Below are 19,903 nucleotides of genomic sequence, written 5' to 3' on the forward strand. Positions count from 1 at the left end.
TTTGGTCTGGTTTTGTCCAAATAACATCACATTTCATGAAAAACTGACTGTTTGTGACCTTTAATAAAACATTTGTCAAAATGACTGACTAGACTTAATCTAAAAAAAGACTGACAAAATTAACAATGCCTAGCCGTGATCTGCCCAACAATGCCTCTCTTCCAGACGAACTCAATGCATTTTATGCATGCTTCGACAAAAACAAAACCGAGCCGTGCATGAGGGCTGTTACCGCCCCAGAGTACTGGGTGATCTCGCTCTCCGAGGCTGACGTAAGGTTTTTAATCTGGTTAACACTTGCAAGGCCGAGGGGCCGGACGGTAATTACTTATACCCCTAAAGGATTCACCAAGTGACTTCCTAAATTAATGTGTTTCAATAAAAAGAAAACCCTTTATGACCACATATTTTGCATTTCATAAGGCTTTTTATTATGGCCAAGTTTTCCTCAACATTGTGGTCTGAAATGCCTGGCTCATGGGCCACATCAGACCTGCAAGTCACAATATGCTGGTTTGTGAAGTGATTAGTAATTCCTGTTGGAATCCAGCCAGAGAACAGATATCATAGCATTTTAATATTATATCACCCAAATCCAACAAACATAATGACTGCTAAAGTGAAGGACACATCAAAGACTTCATAAACCATCTAAACTGAAACAACTATCTCAGTAACGGGTGCAAGTCCAACCCATTACAGATTGGATTAGTTTAGAACAATGTAAGTAATTTATTTTTGTATAGTATAAGATCAATTAATCAATCAATGTGCATGAGAAAACAAAGATATTAAAACTAACTATTCTAAAAAATCTACCTGTAACAAAGCATGCTGTGCAATATGATATCAAATGTCCTGTTCAGTTGTGCTAAAAGGTAGGTAACACTGATCTGAATAAAAGGAATGGAAAGTCACATCAATTTCTAATGACTAAACGCATTCTAAACAGGATGATTGGAAAAGCAAACACTAGTGTTTAAAATTGGAACATTTCAAATCAAATCAAATCAAATTTTATTGGTCACATGCGCCGAATACAACAGGTGCAGACATTGCAGTGAAATGCTTACTTACAGCCCTTAACCAACAGTGCATTTATTTTAAACAAAAAAAGTAAGAATAAAACAACAACAACAAAAAAGTGTTGAGAAAAAAAGAGCAGAAGTAAAATAAAGTGACAGTAGGGAGGCTATATATACAGTAAAATAAAGTGACAGTAGGGAGGCTATATATACAGGGGGGTACCGTTGCAGAGTCAATGTGCGGGGGCACCGGCTAGTTGAGGTAGTTGAAGTAATATGTACATGTGGGTAGAGTTAAAGTGACTATGCATAAATACTTAACAGAGTAGCAGCAGCGTAAAAAGGATGGGGTGGGGGGGCAGTGCAAATAGTCCGGGTAGCCATGATTAGCTGTTCAGGAGTCTTATGGCTTGGGGGTAGAAGCTGTTGAGAAGTCTTTTGGACCTAGACTTGGCACTCCGGTACCGCTTGCCGTGCGGTAGCAGAGAGAACAGTCTATGACTAGGGTGGCTGGAGTCTTTGACAATTTTGAGGGCCTTCCTCTGACACCGCCTGGTATAGAGGTCCTGGATGGCAGGGAGCTTTGCCCCAGTGATGTACTGGGCCGTACGCACTACCCTCTGTAGTGCCTTGCGGTCAGAGGCCAAGCAGTTGCCATACCAGGCGGTGATGCAACCAGTCAGGATGCTCTCGATGGTGCAGCTGTAGAATTTAGGAGATATAGGGGTTCTCCTGGTTTGAAACTGACTAGAAAAGGCTAATGAGAACACTTATTGGCCAATCTAAATGCCTACAGGTGAATAATGGAACAGTGACATTGGATGGGAAAGTATGTGTGCTAAAGATTGAGCCATGGTGTGTGTGTGTGCACACATGTGTTGGTGTGTTACAGGTAGAGCCATGGTGTGCGTTCAGATCCCGGTATTTATTAGAACAGGTTGGAGCTCCATGATGCCTCATACTTCTTTGTGGAAGTAAGTTACAGAATTATTATAACACAGAAATAAACACATATCATGACAGACCAGGCAAATAAAAAAATTGACCTTATGACAAAGCAAGGGTCAAACGAGGCTGCATTCTGAAATAGCACAACCAGTGAAACCAGTGTAACTTGGGAAACACAAATGGAAACTCCCATCTGAGGAGAAAGATGAATGAAATAAGGAAAACAAGATACACTTTGAGAGAAAAATCTGTGATTGGTGATAATATACCATGGACGCTATTTTGTTTTCTGTTTTATTCGATTTATAATTTAACACCTGAGTGTTATTAGTCTCAAATAAGAATGGGTAACACTTTACATTAAGCTTCTCTTATACCTGTGTATTAACGCTGTAGTTATTGTTTTTACTGGTGTAATTACATTGTTGCTACACAAGTATTAATGCAACTTAATGCCTAGTGTTACCGAACATTGTATTGCTTTAAATTTATGGAAAAACCCTTAACGGCAACATATGTATGCCTTATTGCATCCTGTCCACCAGAAGTATGCTCAAAGAGGTGGCGGTGCTGACCTGAATGGTGATTTTGTGATTTTTAATTGAGGCTGTTGGTTATTTCTTTGGAAACAGACAGTGGCTTAGTAACACAGCAACACCACAGCGGCACTCGCAACGGGAGGAGAATCTGTTTCCCTTACATCGGTTCTCATTAGAGACACTCCTGGGGCCTCATCAAAAGCCTCCCGCGTCCCAGCTCGCTGCTCTCTATCTCCTGGCCATGACTGCTTTAAAAAACAGCATGCAAACTGTTCTTTCCTATGCAGAATTAACTCTTCGAGTCAACATTTGGCCTGTTCTTTCAAAAGTTGGAACCTCTTAAAAAAGTTTGTAATGATGGACAATTGATATACAACTCGTGCTAGGATACGATGCAACAGGACAACTACGCAAAAACATGCTGGGTTAAAAACAACCCAGCGCTGGGTAAATAGTGGACTGAACACACGTTGGGTTATTTTGACCCAGCCAGTTGGGTCACTTAGTTGGGTTGTTTTTTTTAAGACTGGAGGCGTGGTTTGCAGAAATGCAGCTTTGAGATAGTTATTTTTGGCCACCTATGAGAGTAAATTTAATTCAGGTTAATCTGCTTTGGTGTATTGTCATCACATGTTAAGGTTGAGCACTGACACTTTCGTAGCTTAAATGAGTCTTACACAAGAGTTTGAGCTCAAGTGACTGTGTATATCCCAATGTTGGGGTAGTTACCACTTTCTTATAATATTTAAATCATGTTATTACAATTATATTAACATATAATGTGGAAATGTATTATAGGAACATTTTAATTTGCAGTGTACAAAATTGAAGAACAAGGCACAGCTATGCCAAAACTGTGTTTTACCCAATAAATTACCGGGAGTTTATACAGTATACATAGAGTGTGTGACTCTCTTTTATTTATTTTTATAGCTTATGGTGTACACAATTAACATGATGAACAGGAATGACATTTACTGTCATGGGTGGCCAAAATGAACTTTCTGAAAGCCATGCCCCCAATAGGCCATCCTTATTAAAACTCTCCCAACATTGGGATATGCATAGGCACTTGAGGAACTAATTTGTCTATATTAGGTTTTGATTGGCCAATGCATGTTAAAGTGAGTTTTTCCCCTTCTCTTTTCTCGGTCAATACTCAATATTCCTGAATGACATTTTGGACCTCAGCTTAGAACTTAATTCCTTAAATGGTCACCAGATGGCGACGTGATCGGTTCACTAGTTTTCTTGCAAAAAGGGGTTTTAATTTATTAGCATTATGCAATAGGCACTTTTTGAAATGACCTCCAAGAAATTCCACAAAGTTGTCAACAGTGACACTCGAATCACAGAGAACGATTAATTATTACCACCTACTTCCATTCGAATATTCGAAAAAGGTGTTGTTGATTTAATTACAATTATAATTTCTCTGCTACCTTTAACAGCAAACAATGAAGGAAAGCTAACTAATTAAATGGGGGCGAACAGGCTAATATTTCATTCTTGTTGAAGGAGAAACAGAAAAAAACTGACAAAATTAGAATTAAAGATCATACAGTCTCATTCAAAGTGAGAAATGCAGCATGTCTTCATTGGTACCGAGCTGTGACACAACACTGAAACATAGCCACTCTCTCGTATCTTAGCAACAGTAGCTAGCTAGCTACATATGTTTTTAGCTAGGTAACATTATATCCTGACATTAACGCTCAAAATATTTTTGTTCTCAGCCATATTCAAAATGAAATTCAAGCCAGTTAGCCATTATTGAAATTGTATATGTTTTGTTAGTTGATGTAACGTTAGCCAGGGTCCCGGGTTCGCATCATCATATTAGTGGAAACCAAAACTGTTCTCAGGGCAGGCCTGGTTGTAGCTAGCTATGTTCGAGTCACATCGGGGACAATTGTAGCATTTTAGCTAACTCTTTTCCTAACCTTAACCTAATTCTCCTAACCTGCCACATTCATTATCCTAACCTTCTGCTTAAGTTCACCTAACCTGTGCTATGAAAAGTCACTTCTGCTAGTCAACCCTGCCCTGAGAACTGTCTTAGTTTCCACTAATGCAATACAGCCCCGGGTTCACGTCCTGTCCGAGTAGCACAGCTATAGCACAAGCTGGCTAGCTGGCTAGCTAACTCGTTAGCTAACTCGTTTTACCTTGACAACATTGACCCTCAATATACTTATTTATTTCCAATTATCTCAGCAATATTCACAATTAAATTTAAGGCCGATGAACTATCTAACAGGCATAAGCTCGGATCAGCTACAAATGTTCATTTTGTTGCATGAAATCGACCTCTCCACCGTAGCTAGCTAGCTAGTTAGCCAATCAAACCACTGCTCAAAATGACATACAATAGAATAATGCCGCAACAGTTTCATCAACCAGAAGTAGAATGTTATAGCTACACTGAGTGTACAAAACATTATGAACACCTGCTCTTTCCGTGACATAGACTGACCAATGTGAATCCAGGTGAAGAATATGATCCCTTATTGATGTCAATTGTTAAATCCACTTCAACCAGTGTAGATGAAGGGGAGGAGACAGGTTAAAGAAGGATTTTTAAGCCGTGAGACAATTGACACACAGATTGTGTATGTGTGCTATTGAAGTGCCTTTGAATGGTATCCTGTGTGTATCAAGAATGGTCCACCACCCAAAGGTCATCCAGCCAACTTGACAGTGGGAAGCACTGGCGTCAACATGGGCCATTATGCCTGTGGAATGCTTTCGACACCATGCCCCGACGAATTGAGGCTGTTCTGAGGGCAAAATATATTTGTGTACCTTTATTTTACCAGGGAAGACGTATTGAGACTCTCTGTCAAATGTGCCCTGCACAATACAACACAAATATACACATTATGTACAAAATATTAATGCACATATATACAGTTGAAGTTGGAAGTTTACATACACCTTAGCCAAATATATTTAACCTCAGTTTTTCACAATTCCTGACATTTAATCCTAGTAAAATTTCCCTGTCTTAGGTCAGTTAGGATCACCACTTTATTTTAAGTGTGTGAAATGTCAGAATAATAGTAGAGATAATGATTTATTTCAGCTTTTATTTCTTTCATCACATTCCCAGTGGGTCAGAAGTTTACATACACTCAATTAGTATTTGGTAGCATTGTCTTTAAATTGTTTAACCTGGGTCAAACATTTTGGGTAGCCTTCCACAAGCTTCCCTCAATAAGTTGGGTGAATTTTGGCCCATTCCTCCTGACAGAGCTGGTGTAACTGAATCAGGTTTGTAGGCCTCCTTACTCGCACACACTTTTTCAGTTCTGCCCACAAATGTTCTATAGGATTGAGGTCAGGGCTTTGTGATGGCCACTCCAATACCTTGACTTTGTTGTCCTTAAGCCATTTTGCCACAACTTTGGAAGTATGCTTGGGGTCATTGTCCATTTGGAAGACCCATTTGCGACCAAGCTTTAACTTCCTGACTGATGTCTTGAGATGTTGCTTCAATATATCCACATACATTTCCTTCCTCATGATGCCATCTATTTTGTGAAGTGCACCAGTCCCTCCTGCAGCAAAGCACCCCCACAGCATGATGCTTCCACCCCTGTGCTTCACGGTTGGGATGGTGTTCTTCGGCTTGCAAGCAGCCCCCTTTTTCCTCCAAACATAACGATGATCATTATGGCCAAACAGTTCTATTTTTGTTTCATCAGACCAGAGGACATTTCTCCAAAAAGTACAATATTTGTCCCCATGTGCAGTTGCAAACCGTAGTCTGGCTTTTTTATGGCGGTTTTGGAGCAGTGGGTTCTTCCTTGCTGAGCGGCCTTTCAGGTTATGTTGATATAGGACTCGTTTTACTGTGGATATAGATATTTTATACCTGTGTCCTCCAGCATCTTCGGGATTGATTTGTACCAAAGTACGTTCATCTCTAGGAGACACAACACGTCTCCTTCCTGAGTGGTATGAAGGCTGTGTGGTCCCATGGTGTTTATACTTGCGTACAATTGTTCGTACAGATGAACGTGGTACCTTCAGGTGTTTGGAAATTACTCCCAAGGATGAACCAGACTTTTCTGAGGTCTTGGCTGATTTCTTAAAAATGTCCTATGATGTCAAGCAAAGAGGCACTGAGTTTGAAGGTAGGCCTTGAAATACATCCACAGGTACACCTCCAATTGACTCAAATGATGTCGAAAGTCAATGTCAAATAATCGAAAGTAGTCAGACCCCTTTACCCTGCACTTTGTTGAATCACCTTTGGCAGCAATTACAGTCTCAAGTCTTCTTGGATATGATGCTACAAGCTTGGCACACCTGTATTTGGGGAGTTTCTCCCATTCTTCTCTGCAGATCCTCTCAAGCTCTGTCAGGTTGGATGGGGAACGTCGCTGCACAGCTATTTTCAGGTCTCTACAGAGATGTTCGATCGGGTTCAGTCTGAGGTCCTGTACTTTGCTCCATGAATATTTCCCTAGATCCTGACCAGTCTCCCAGTCCCTGCCGTTGAAAAACATCCCACAGCATGATGCTGCCACAACCGTGCTTCACCATTGGGATGGTGCCAGATTTCCTCCAGACGTCACGCTTGGCATTCAGGCCAAAGAGTTCAATCTTGGTTTCATCATATCAGAGAATCTTGTTTCAATGGTCTGAGAGTCCTTTAGGTGCCTTTTGGCAATCTCCAAGCGGGCTTTTACTAAGGAGTGGCTTCCGTCTGGCCACTACCATAAAGGCCTGATAGGTGGAGTGCTGCAGAGATGGTTGTCCTTCTGGAAGGTTCCGCCATCTCCACAGAGGAACTCTGGAGCTCTGTCAGAGTGACCATCGGGTTCTTGGTCACCTCCCTGACCAAGGCCCTTCTCCCCCGATTGCTCAGTTTGGCCGTGCGGCCAGCTCTAAGAAGAGTCTTGTTGGTTCCCAACTTCTTCCATTTAAGAATGATGGAGGCCTATGTGTTCTTGGGGACCTTCGACTCAAATATTTTGGTACCCTTCCCCAGATCTGTGCCTCGACACAATCCTGTCTCGGAGCTCATGGCTTCGTTTGCTCTGAAATGCACTGTCAACTGTGGGACCTTATATAGACAGGTGTGTGCCTTTCCAAATCATGTCCAATCAATTGAATTTACCACAGGTGGACTCCAATCAAGTTGTAGAAACATCTCAAGGATGATCAATGGAAACAGGATGCACCTGAGCTCAATTTTGAGTCTCATAGCAAAGGGTCTGATTACTTATGTAAATAAGGTATTTCTGTTTTTCATTTTTTAATACATTTGCAAAAAATATATATAACCTGTTTTTGCTTTGCCATTATTGGGTATTGTGTGTAGATTGATGAGGAACTATTATTTAATACATTATAGAATAAGGCTGTAATGTAACAAAATGTTGAAAAAGGGAAGGGGTCTGAATACTTTCCGAATGCACTGTATATATACACACACACATTCAACAAAAAAAACACAGTCATGGGAAGTACAAGTAAAACATCACAAATAACCTAGAAAAACAGTTACATTCCTCCAGAAATATGTCCCCAATCAATACTCTAAACTGCCCGAACGGCACCAAAACATTAAGATTAAATGTATTTTGAATTTTGTTCCAGCAATACGGTTCTTTAAACTAAAAGCAGATTTACCTAGCTCGGTGGAGACCCTAGGAACCTCAAGAGTTAACCAATACTGTAAACAGGTTAGGCAACTCAGGTGTATATACCCTCAACAGCAAAGTTAGATAAGACAGAAGTTTATGAAGTAGGTCTTTGTAAACAAAAAGGGAGTAACATAGAGATCTATGGGTCTTTAGAAAGTCCAGCCAACCTTTTGATACAGGATGCAGTGATAAGTATCAAAACTGTCACATGTAACAACATGAAGGGCACTATGCTAGATGTCATCCAAAGGTTTAAGAGTAGTAGCAGCTGCTACTGATAAATAATATCACCATAATCAAGAACAGATAGAAAAGGTTGACTGAATAATCTGCTTCCTACTGCTTAGAGAAAAGCCAACTTTAAATCTTAGCTTCTTAACCAGCTTATCTATCTGTTTTTGAAACGTCAAATCCATATCAATCCAAATGTGTAAGTATTTATATGCGGGAACACGTTCAATTGGAGAACCATCTAATGAGTGAACATGTAGTTCATCTGAAACATTCTTATGAGAGTTTAAAAACAACCACGGTACTGTACTACTCAGTCTTGCCTTCATCGTTATTCAGTGCGACGAGGTGGTGGTATTGGGGGGGTTGCCATCGGTCTCATTCATCCGAGGCAGGCCTCTACAGAGGAACATTGAGGGGGGAGAGAGGGATAAATGGGAAGGAGAGAAAATTGACAGTACAAATATCTTACTCATCAGTAAGATATACCAGTACAAATAAAGGTATTCTGGTTGGAAATGGAATGCTCCTCAATCTCAAAAGAGATAGAGGAGCCATTGAGGAGCAGAGGGGAGGATACTCGCATGTACATGGAGAGGAAGCCATAGGTGGAGATGACTCCATACGTCTCCTATTTGAACATCTCACTGGCATCTCAGCCGGTAAACTAACAGAGAGCGATACAAGGGAATGGTGGTTAGTGTGTCTGTCAGTGTGTGTCTCACCAGAGTGGTATTTTACGAAGCAAGCTAGATCTACTCAGGCTTTTATGAAGCTAGCCAGCTTCAGTTAGCTTCACATTCCAGGTCAGGCTTCATTCGTACTATGACGGTGGATATTGCTTGTCTGCCTGCCGCTAAATCTAGCAGGCTTGTAACTGCACGTTCATGTCTCACATGGCTAGTCGAATGCAAACTCTTCATTGAGACAAAGCTGAAACTTCAATCCATGGGTGAGTCAGTGCCACATTTTAATTTGTGCCAAAATCAAAACGCAAGAAAAGTTACCTTGCAAATTCAGCAGGCTATAGTGTGAAATAAGCTTTTAGATGTTCCGTCTTTATCTTATTACTTATCATTAATGATGTCTTTGGTGTGCTTATCAATGCAAAAGCATATTTTTCCCACTCCTTGTGGTACAGCTTGTTGCGTTGTGGCCATAGACATATCATCTATAGAACGGTTTTGGAACCTCTAACCCTGGCAATCTGACTGAGAAACTCATGGGTACACTAGCAATGGCTGCCAGTCTTGACTTGAATGGGAACTGCCATCTATGGATTATATGTCTATGGTTGGTTGTGCCTGTCAGTTTGCCGTTCGCACATTTCTAAATACAATCGCAGTTTGGAAAGCAAATGCTGTCCTTACTAAATGTGTAATGTGATATGTATTTTAACATTAACTTTTTTACACACACAAAAAACATTTGATTAATAAAATATAGATCTTAGTCTGTTGCTGTAAAAACACATGTGTTATGGCTTTACACTCCTTGCTATATTGTGGATAAAGAGTTACTGGTCTAACAGAACACAGAGGGTGTTCTTTAATAAAAGCCTCTCCAACAAAATCCAGGTAGAATCAGGAATTCCCCAGGGCAGCTGTCTAGGCACCTTACTTTTTACAATCTTTACTAACGACATGCCACTGACATTGAGTAAAGTGTGTCCATGTATACGGATTACTCAACACTATTCACGTCAGCTACCACAGCGACTGAAATGACAGCAACACTTAACAAAGAGCTGCAGTTAGTTTCAGAATGGGTGGCAAGGAATAAGTCAGTCCTAAGTATTTCAAAAACTAAAAGCATTGTAGTTGGGACAAATCATTCACTAAACCCTAAACCTCAACTAAATCTTGTAATGAATATTGTGGAAATTGAGCAAGTTGAGGAGACTAAACTGCTTGGAGTGACCCTGGATTGTAAACTGTCGTTGTCAAAACATATTGATACAACAGTAGCTGGGATGGGGAAAGTAGGTAATTTCATGGAGGTATTATAATAAGTGTGCTTGCTGAAAGCAAGAACACTCTTGTTGTTCTGCATAATTATTATTTTTCCTCTTCCGCCCACTTTCTGTGGTCCCTATCTACTTTAAAAACAGTTTAAACTATTATCACCACTTAAACTATATTCAGTCCAGGTTTACATGCTATTTCCAGCTATGACTTCTGTCTGTCTATAATAAAGTGCTGCTCTGTTTTCTTAACAGCAGTATCAACAAAGGCAGCTACTACAGGCCCTAGTTTTCTCGCACCTGCATGGCAATCTATGGTCCCGTGTAGCTCAGTTTGTAGAGCATGGCGTTTGCAACGCCAGGGTTGTGGGTTTGTTTCCCACAGGGGGCCAGTTTGAAAAATGAATGCACTCTGGATAAGAGCGTCTGCTAAATGACTAAAATGTAAAATGTAAATCTATCCTGGCGTTGCAAACGCCATGCTCTACAAACTGAGCTACACGGGACCATAGATTGCCATGCACCCAGTAATGCTATCTGCAAGGTTAGCTCCAGGTAAATATTGCAATCCTTTAGCCATTCCTGGACCTGTGTCCAAAAACAAGCTACAAATGGACAGAACCAAAACAAATAATCTAATGATTCTGTCTCTTCACAGGAAAATCTGCAGAGCTGGGAAGATTGTATCCCCCATATCAATAACATTCTATTGGTAGCAATAATTTTATATAATCATTTAAATGTAAAGATTCTTATTTTTGAATCCGGTGTCGTTTTGCGTGTCAGTTCATAAACACTATGCCATGGGATCGGTACGTCAAAAATCTCTTCCCAACTATTTTGCAATCTATATGGGACGGCTGTCAATCCTTTGGTCCTTAAGTGAAACTGATATACTTTTTTATTTATCACAGTTTTCCTTAACCAATTATGTTCTTTAATGCAAGGCCGACAGACAAGTTCCTTACTTTCTCCCCCTTCCACTTTCCTCTTCCACTTTTGCGGTAAGGCTGCAATTATTTGGTTGTAATTTTGGGTAGAGCAGACATTTCCATATGTTTTTGTTAGCTGCATGTGCGACATAACTCCACCAGTCCTACCGATGAAGATTATACCTTTTTTAAACATTCTGTCAAAAAATAAAGGTTTTTTGTCAATTAGTATATTTGAATTTAACCACAATATTTGTTGCATTATTTGTTCTGTCGTTTCTGGAGGATTAAATTGAAATTGTAACCAACTTTCTATGGCTTGTTTTAGAAATAGTGATATTTGGGAGATGATTTCCTTTTCAAATAACTGAAAATGAGTTGTTGTAATCTGAATAAATGGAAAAAGGCCTTTCTTGAACATTGGGTGAGACAATCTTACTAATTTGCTTGAGAACCAGTTCGGATTTAAGTATAACTTGTGTATGACTGAAGCTTTTAGTAATAGGTCTAATGCTTTAAAATTTAATTATTTCTGTCCTCCGAATTCATATTAATTATATAAATAGGCCCTTTAATTTTGTCTGGCTTGCCGTTCCAAATAAAATTGAATATTTTTTTCTCATATAATTTAAATAACTGTTCGCTAGGCGTAGGCAAGGCCATAAGCAAATAAGTAAACTGGGATAATACTAAAGAGTTAATCAGGGTGATTTTTCCACAAATTGACAGGTATTTTCCTTTCCATGGTAGTAAGATCTTATCTATTTTTGCTAACTTTCTATTAAAATGTATTGAAGTGAGATCATTTATTTCCTTTGGGATATGTATTCCGAGTATATTCACATCACTATCAGACCATTTTATTGGTAAACTACATGGTAATGTAAAAATTCTATTTTTTTGTGATCCAATACGTAATATAGTACATTTGTCATAATTTGGTTGTATTCCAGAGAGGTTAAAAAATGTATCTAGATCCTCTATGAGGCTGTGGAGGGATTCTAGTTGTGGATTTAAAAGAAAACATGAATCATCAGCGTACAATGACACCTTTGTTTTTAAGCCCTGGTTTTCTAATCCTCTGATATTATTATTGGATCTGATTTTAATAGCTAACATCTCGATGGCCACAATAAATACATATGCCGATATGAACAACCTTGTTTCACTCCTCTTGACAGTTTAAAACATTCTGAGAAATAGCCATTATTTACTATTTTACACCTAGGGTTACTATACATGATTTTGACCCATTTTATAAAGAGATTCTCCAAAATTGAAATGCTCCAGGCATTTATATATACACCCCAGTCGTACTTTATCAAATGCCTTTTCGAAGTCTGCTATGAATAGCAGGCCTGGTTTCCCATATTTTCCATAGTGTTCTATTGTTTCCAATACTTGCCTTATATTATCTCCAATGTATCTTCCATGTAAAAAACCTGTCTGATTAGAATGAATAATATCCGACAATACCTTTTTAATTCTATGCGCTATACATATTCCTATAATTTTTGCATCACAACACTGAAGTGTAAGGGGCCTCCAATTTTTAAAATGGACTGGATCTTTATATTTTCCACTTGTATCCTGTTTCAGTAATAATGAGATCAGACCTTCTTCTTGAGTGTCAGATAATCTACCATTTACATAGGAGTGGTTAAAACATGCTAATAACAGTCCTCTTAGTATATCAAAAAAGGTTTGGTATACCTCGACTGGTATGCCATCCCACCCTGGAGTTTTCCCAGACTTAAAATCTTTAATTGCAACTACTTAGTATTAGTTACTAGATAGTAATTATGTTGTTAGCAACGTTGTAGTTTTATTGGAATTGCAAGTATGTAATTACATAGCTATATTGTTTAGAGCCATAGGTTATTACACAGGTGGAACAGGGTATGGTGGAGGGAGGACTCAGGGGGAGGTGTCCTGTAATAACATGTCACCAAACTGTAATTGCATTGCAATTACTATTTACCTACTTGGTTGTTACTAAGAGCATTACTATGTAGCTACTATATAACTATATCAACTTAAGGATAAGTGTAGTCATGTTTTCTAATTAAACATCCTCAATCATTCTGTATATGCTGAAGTTGATTTGGTTTTCTAGCTTTATTTGAGTTATGGCAGAAGGAAATATATCAATATGTATGTTTAGAATAAATGCTATTGTGTTCTGATTTCAGGAAGCATGTTAATTAATTGTTTTATGTTGTATACGTTAACAGCCAAAACCCCAGACGACATAGCAAAAAAGTACAAGAAGGTCCTGACGACCTAAAAAAGAGAGGAAGCATATCCACTGCTTTCCACAGCGTCGGTGTGGCTCGCAACACTGTGGCGATGAGTGCCCCTCTGGCAGAGATCATGCTAGTGGCGCCAGAGTTCCTTCGTTCACAGCCAGTGTTTGACAGCTCTAAAGAGACGCTCAACCAATATGCAAGGAGGATCACCAAAAATGCAACAGCAGAGATGAGCGGAGATGGGGGCGGCAGGTAGCTTAGCGGTTAAGAGTGTTGTGACAGTAACCGAAATGTCGCTGGTTCTAATCCCCGAGCCGACTAGGTGAAAATTCTGTCGATGTGCCCTTGAGCAAGGCACTTAACCCTAATTGCTCCTGTAAGTCGCTCTGGATAAGAGTGTCTGCTAAATGACTAAAATGTAATAAAAGAGAAGAGGCGTAATGAACTGCTCCCTATCACTTAAATTCAAATAAACACTGATTATGCACACATGCCCACACACATACACTAGATTGAGAGAAAGTACGAGTAAGATAGTGTGTTCCCGCTGTAAAAAAAATTAAAATGTGTTAGTCTGTTTTTGGAAATGAGGTGCATGGAACTGCTCCATATCCCCTATAAACGTTATTTTGCACACCTTTATGTTTAACTGTTAAGGATACAGCATGTTCTGGCTGTAAATTCGAATAAAAAATAAACAAAATATTGTGAGTGGTTGACGCTTGCTCCAGATGTGCAGTGGAGAGAGCAGTCTGTACATGTTCCAAGAAAAATAATCACAGAATTTACATTAAGTTGCTTGTTCCTGCGTAGAATTTTTTAAATTACCATACTTTTCTTGATAACGACATTGTAATAACTCAATTTTATCTACCCTGCAAAATATTTAATAATATTGAAAGTAAATAGTAATTACACTTTAAGGTGCTGTAACAACGTTTTTCCTAGATTGAGATGGATTCCCATTGATCACAACTACAAGTACTGTACTGGGTGTCTGCCATCGTTGTCACATAGTAACTACATAGTAATTACCTGAGATTCACAATGTGTTTCACTTTACATTAACTTGCTTGTTCCTGTGTAGAAACATTGTAATTACAAAACTTTTCTTTATAACGACATTGTAATAACTGTGATATACCCTGCAAAGTACAAAAGTGACATTCTTTCCAGATTGACATGGATTGCCATTGATCACAACTAAAAGTACTACTGTACTGGGTGTTTGCCATCATTGTATTTTTCCAATGATTGTAATAAAAAGGTTTACCCTACTGTGTTTTACTTTACTTGAAGCTGTTTGCTAATGACTACCTACATTAACATTATACATGATATCATTTTGAACAACATTTCACTTACATTTTTTAAGTCAGGGAAATAAACCCTTAAATCTATGTATCTATCAAAGGCAGTTACATAGTATTTACAAAGGTTATACCATTATGTGTTCACTTTACATTAAGTCCTTGAACCTGGGTGGGTACATTATAGTGCCATGCATATTTATTGTAAATACATTGCTTTTACATTTAATTCAGTACATCCTTTAAGCCAAATAATATGGAAATAAGACAACTTAAGCTGTAGTTAATGATAGGGTGTGCATTGTTACAAAAGCTGACAGAGTCCTAGCCCAGCTTATTTTGGTGGTAGTGATTTATGTAGTTACATGTAACAAGGTTACATATTAGGATGCATTGTTAACATGGTGCTACACAGGAGACTGCAAAAGTGTAATTACAGAACATGTTAGTTACATTTGGAACAAGACATCTTGTAATTACATATACATAAATTATGAGTAATTGCACATGTGGAATAACCTCCGACAAGCTGATTTGTAATTACGTATCCTTGTTCCACTTGTGTAATAACCTATAACGCTAAACCCTTATTACAGTGTAATTACATAGTATTTACATAGTAATGACTATTTACCTACATATTGATTAATGTCGACTTAAGGTAAAGTGTTACCCACTATTGTTCTAAATTCAATCACACTCTTCTTCATCCTCATCATTCAGTTCATTCAAATTCAATTGTGAAGTCGTGCACAATTATCAGTTTCTATTTGGTTTATATCATTAACGTCATTCATTCAGTGAGGAGAGAGACACTAGAGACACTATATGACCCTCCAGTAGCCTCTAATAATGGTCATATTGTTGGACCATACGCTACTGTTATACAGTCTGCGACATTAGCTTGTTACACTGTTCACCACATTAGACTAACTCTGACAATAACAAAAGTGGCTGAAAGTCTACACCATCCCATTTTACAGTACATTCCGTGGTGTGTGTGTGTGTGTGTGTGTGTGTGTGTGTGTGTGTGTGTGTGTGTGTGTGTTGCACCTGGAACCGAGGCCAGTCAGTGGGCATGTCCGGTCTGGGTGTTCTTCCACCAGCGCAGTTTGTCCTGCTCATTGATGGCCATGAGAGTGCTGTGAAACTGATTATACACAGCCTTCACACTGGGAGAGAGAAGGAGAGGGGGAGAAAAGGGGGAGAGAGAAAGATAGAAAGGGGAAGTAGAGAGAGGGGGGGTGAGAGATCAGGGCATGACAGAAATGATCAGTGAGAGATGAGATAAAGAAAGGCCGCCCACATCCACACACACCCTCCTTGTAACAGTGACTGCAGGTGTAGCCTACCTCTCATTGTTGGTGATGTCATCTTCCTCTTCTCCTGTGATTGGACAAAGATATACTCCATCTCCTCCATGTAGCGAGGGGTGTAGCGGGTCACCTCCTCCAGAATCATCTCAAAGCAGGGATCGCACCTGGGGGTGTCACATTGGTGGGAGATGTACACATTATTACACACACCTACGTACATAGATAAAGGCAGGTTTCCAGTAGAACATCATATCATGACAATATTGAGAATAGGGTCAATGTAAACAACATTTTTAAATTTGTACTTTGATTGGGGTTGTACTGTATTTTCAAATGTGTTGGAGGATTATAGGTGGATATCCTCGATCTAGAATTTTCCTTTCTTTATATCAGGTATGGTATGACTGCCAGAAACAAATAACGCTTTGTAAATGATAGACATTTAATCATAGGATTTGATGGTTTCAAATACTAACGTTAATTATTCTACTCATCAAGAAGTATGGGTAGCTGCAGCCTGATATGGCGACTGGAGTATGGCCGATTGGGTGTGTCGAAAGGTGTGGGTGTACGGAAAGCAAATCAGCTAATTGGGCAGATTTGTTGCCACTCAATACTGTTTCGCTTGGATGATTGGGCTGCACTATGAATCAATAGTAACCCGGCGACTAGTGCTCCGGTGTTGTGCCTGTCGACTTGAAGTGCTTCCTACTGGGTAACATTTTCATCAGGTTTCCTTGATATTACATATGGTATCACTCAAGGGTCAATTTTGGGCCCTGTACTTTTTACTATCTATATAAAAAATATTGGTTTGTCTGTAAGACATAGTTGTGTATTCTGTTGCCCCTTCTGTTAATTTTTTTTTTTTATGTCATTTTAGCAGACGCTCTTATCCAGAGCGACTTACAGTTAGAGCATACATTTTATTTTTTTTCATACCCCCTGTGGGAATCGAACCCACAACCCTGGCGTTGCAAACGCCGTGCTCTATCAATTGAGCTACATCACTGCCGGCTATTCCCTTCCCTAGGCCAATTGCGCACCGCCCCATGGGTCTCCCGGTCGCGGCCGGCTACGACAGAGCCTGGATTCGAACCAGGATCTCTAGTGGCACAGCTAGCACTGCAATGCAGTGCCTTAGACCATTGCGCCACTCGGGAGATAACAAGGCTCTTTCAGAACTACGATCTGCCTTTTTTGCTTTACAGAAAGCCTTTGTCGAACTGAAATGTATACTTAATGCAGGTAAAACTAAGTATATGTTATTTTCCAAAAAGCAAAAAAAAAAATTTGAGGATTATTGTGTCCCTGCTTATAAATATCTGGGTATCTGGCATTGACGAAAAGCTGTCTTACAAAAACCATATTGATGAGTTAGTTAAGAAGTTAAGAATTAAAATTGGCTTCCTTTACAGGAATAGGGTATGCCTTTCGTTAAATAGAAGAAAACAAATCATTCAATTGACATTCCTTCCGGCTTTAGACTGGTGATGTTGTCTATGTGAATACAGTTGCCGCTGTATTGAAGCCATTGGACGCAGTTTATCATAGTTTACTACACTTTATTATGGCCGATCGGTTCAGTACACTTTACTGTATTCTGTATAAGAAAGTAGGCTGGCCCTCTCTCAAAGGGATACTTCAGGATTGTGGCAATGAGGCGCTGTATCTACTTCCCAGACAGGTGGATGCAATTTTTATGTCTCTGTGTGCAGTTTGAAGGAAGTTGCTAACTAGCGCTAGCGCAATTGGTAACTAACGTTAGCGCAATGACTGGAAGTCTATTGGTATTTAGCATGCTAACAGATACTCATTGACTTCCAGTCATTGCGCTAACGCTAGTTAGCATTGGCTCGCAAAACTACCTCTAACTTCCTTCATACTGGACACGCACTGCCAAAATCTTGAAGTATCCCTTTAAGTATTGTAGATCAATGTACTGCTCTCTTTTTGTTTATAGGGCCCTCTAGTGCAAACTTCTGCCATAACTTACTTCATTGTTAAATTTCAGACATACGAGTCACCAGACCCGATTTCAGGGATGGCTAACTCTGGCGATCCCTGTCAAAGTAAAGGTGAAGTAAAAAAAATACATTCAAAACATCTGACATGAAGACTTCATAACACCTTCATTAATGTTGTGTCATCCTTTATAACATATTTCTGTCACGTCCATGTTATATATGACATAATTGTGAAAGTGTGTCTGATAATTCAGGATATTTTTTCAAAATAAAAGTCCCCCTAAACCATACCCTTCATATAAAGTGTTACTGGATTTACATTAATCCATTACATCATGGACATTATAAATGGCCCATACATCAAGGTTTATACCATGAAGACATTCACTTCAGTAGATGATGACACTATTAATGTCAAACCTGTCAGATTCACTAACTAAATTGCTGCGAGAGAATGAATCAATGTCTTACAGCTGATGGTTATGATCCTCATCTGACATTTATGTCCCCAGTTCATCAAACAATATGAAGACTTCTTGAAATTCTGAATTATGCTCTTTTCCATTGACATGTGTTAGATTGGCTATATAAAATGTCATCATGCATATTACTATTTTTCTTGATAATAATGTTTTGTTTTGATCAACAAAACTAAAGTGTTAACAACATTTCTTCAATGACATCTTCTAATGCTGCTTGAGAATACAATTTCAATTAACAAATTGCATAAAAATAATACTGTCAACATACACTGGCAGTTGGTTACATAAACATACAGTGGGGAGAACAAGTATTTGATACACTGCCGATTTTGCAGGTTTTCCTACTTACAAAGCATGTAGAGGTCTGTAATTTTTATCATAGGTACACTTCAACTGTGAGAGATGGAATCCAGAAAATCACATTGTATGATTTTTAAGTAATTAATTTGCATTTTATTGCATGACATAAGTATTTGATCACCTACCAACCAGTAAGAATTCCGGCTCTCACAGACCTGTTAGTTTTTCTTTAAGAAGCCCTCCTGTTCTCCACTCATTACTTGTATTAACTGCACCTGTTTGAACTCGTTACCTGTATAAAAGACACCTGTCCACACACTCATTCAAACAGACTCCAACCTCTCCACAATGGCCAAGACCAGAGAGCTGTGTAAGGACATCAGGGATAAAATTATAGACCTGCACAAGGCTGGGATGGGCTACAGGACAATAGGGAAGCAGCTTGGTGAGAAGGCAACAACTGTTGGCGCAATTATTAGAAAATGGAAGAAGTTAAAGATGACGGTCAATCACCCTCGGTCTTGAGCTCCATGCAAGATCTCACCTCGTGGGGCATCAATGATCATGAGGAAGGTGAGGGATCAGCCCAGAACTACACGGCAGGACCTGGTCAATGACCTGAAGAGAGCTGGGACCACAGTCTCAAAGAAAACCATTAGTAACACACTACACCGTCATGGATTAAAATCCTGCAGCGCATGCAAGGTCCCCCTGCTCAAGCCAGCGCATGTCCAGGCCCGTCTGAAGTTTGCCAATGACCATATGGATGATCCAGAGGAGGAATGGGAGAAGGTCATGTGGTCTGATGAGACAAAAATAGAGCTTTTTGGTCTAAACTCCACTCGCCGTGTTTGGAACAAGAAGAAGGATGAGTTTAACCCCAAGAACACCATCCCAACCGTGAAGCATGGAGGTGGAAACATCATTCTTTGGGGATACATTTCTGCAAAGGGGACAGGACAACTGCACCGTATTGAGGGGAGG

Source organism: Coregonus lavaretus (assembly GCF_964263955.1).
Source record: "Coregonus lavaretus genome assembly, chromosome: 27".
In the NCBI taxonomy this organism is placed as follows: domain Eukaryota; kingdom Metazoa; phylum Chordata; class Actinopteri; order Salmoniformes; family Salmonidae; genus Coregonus; species Coregonus lavaretus.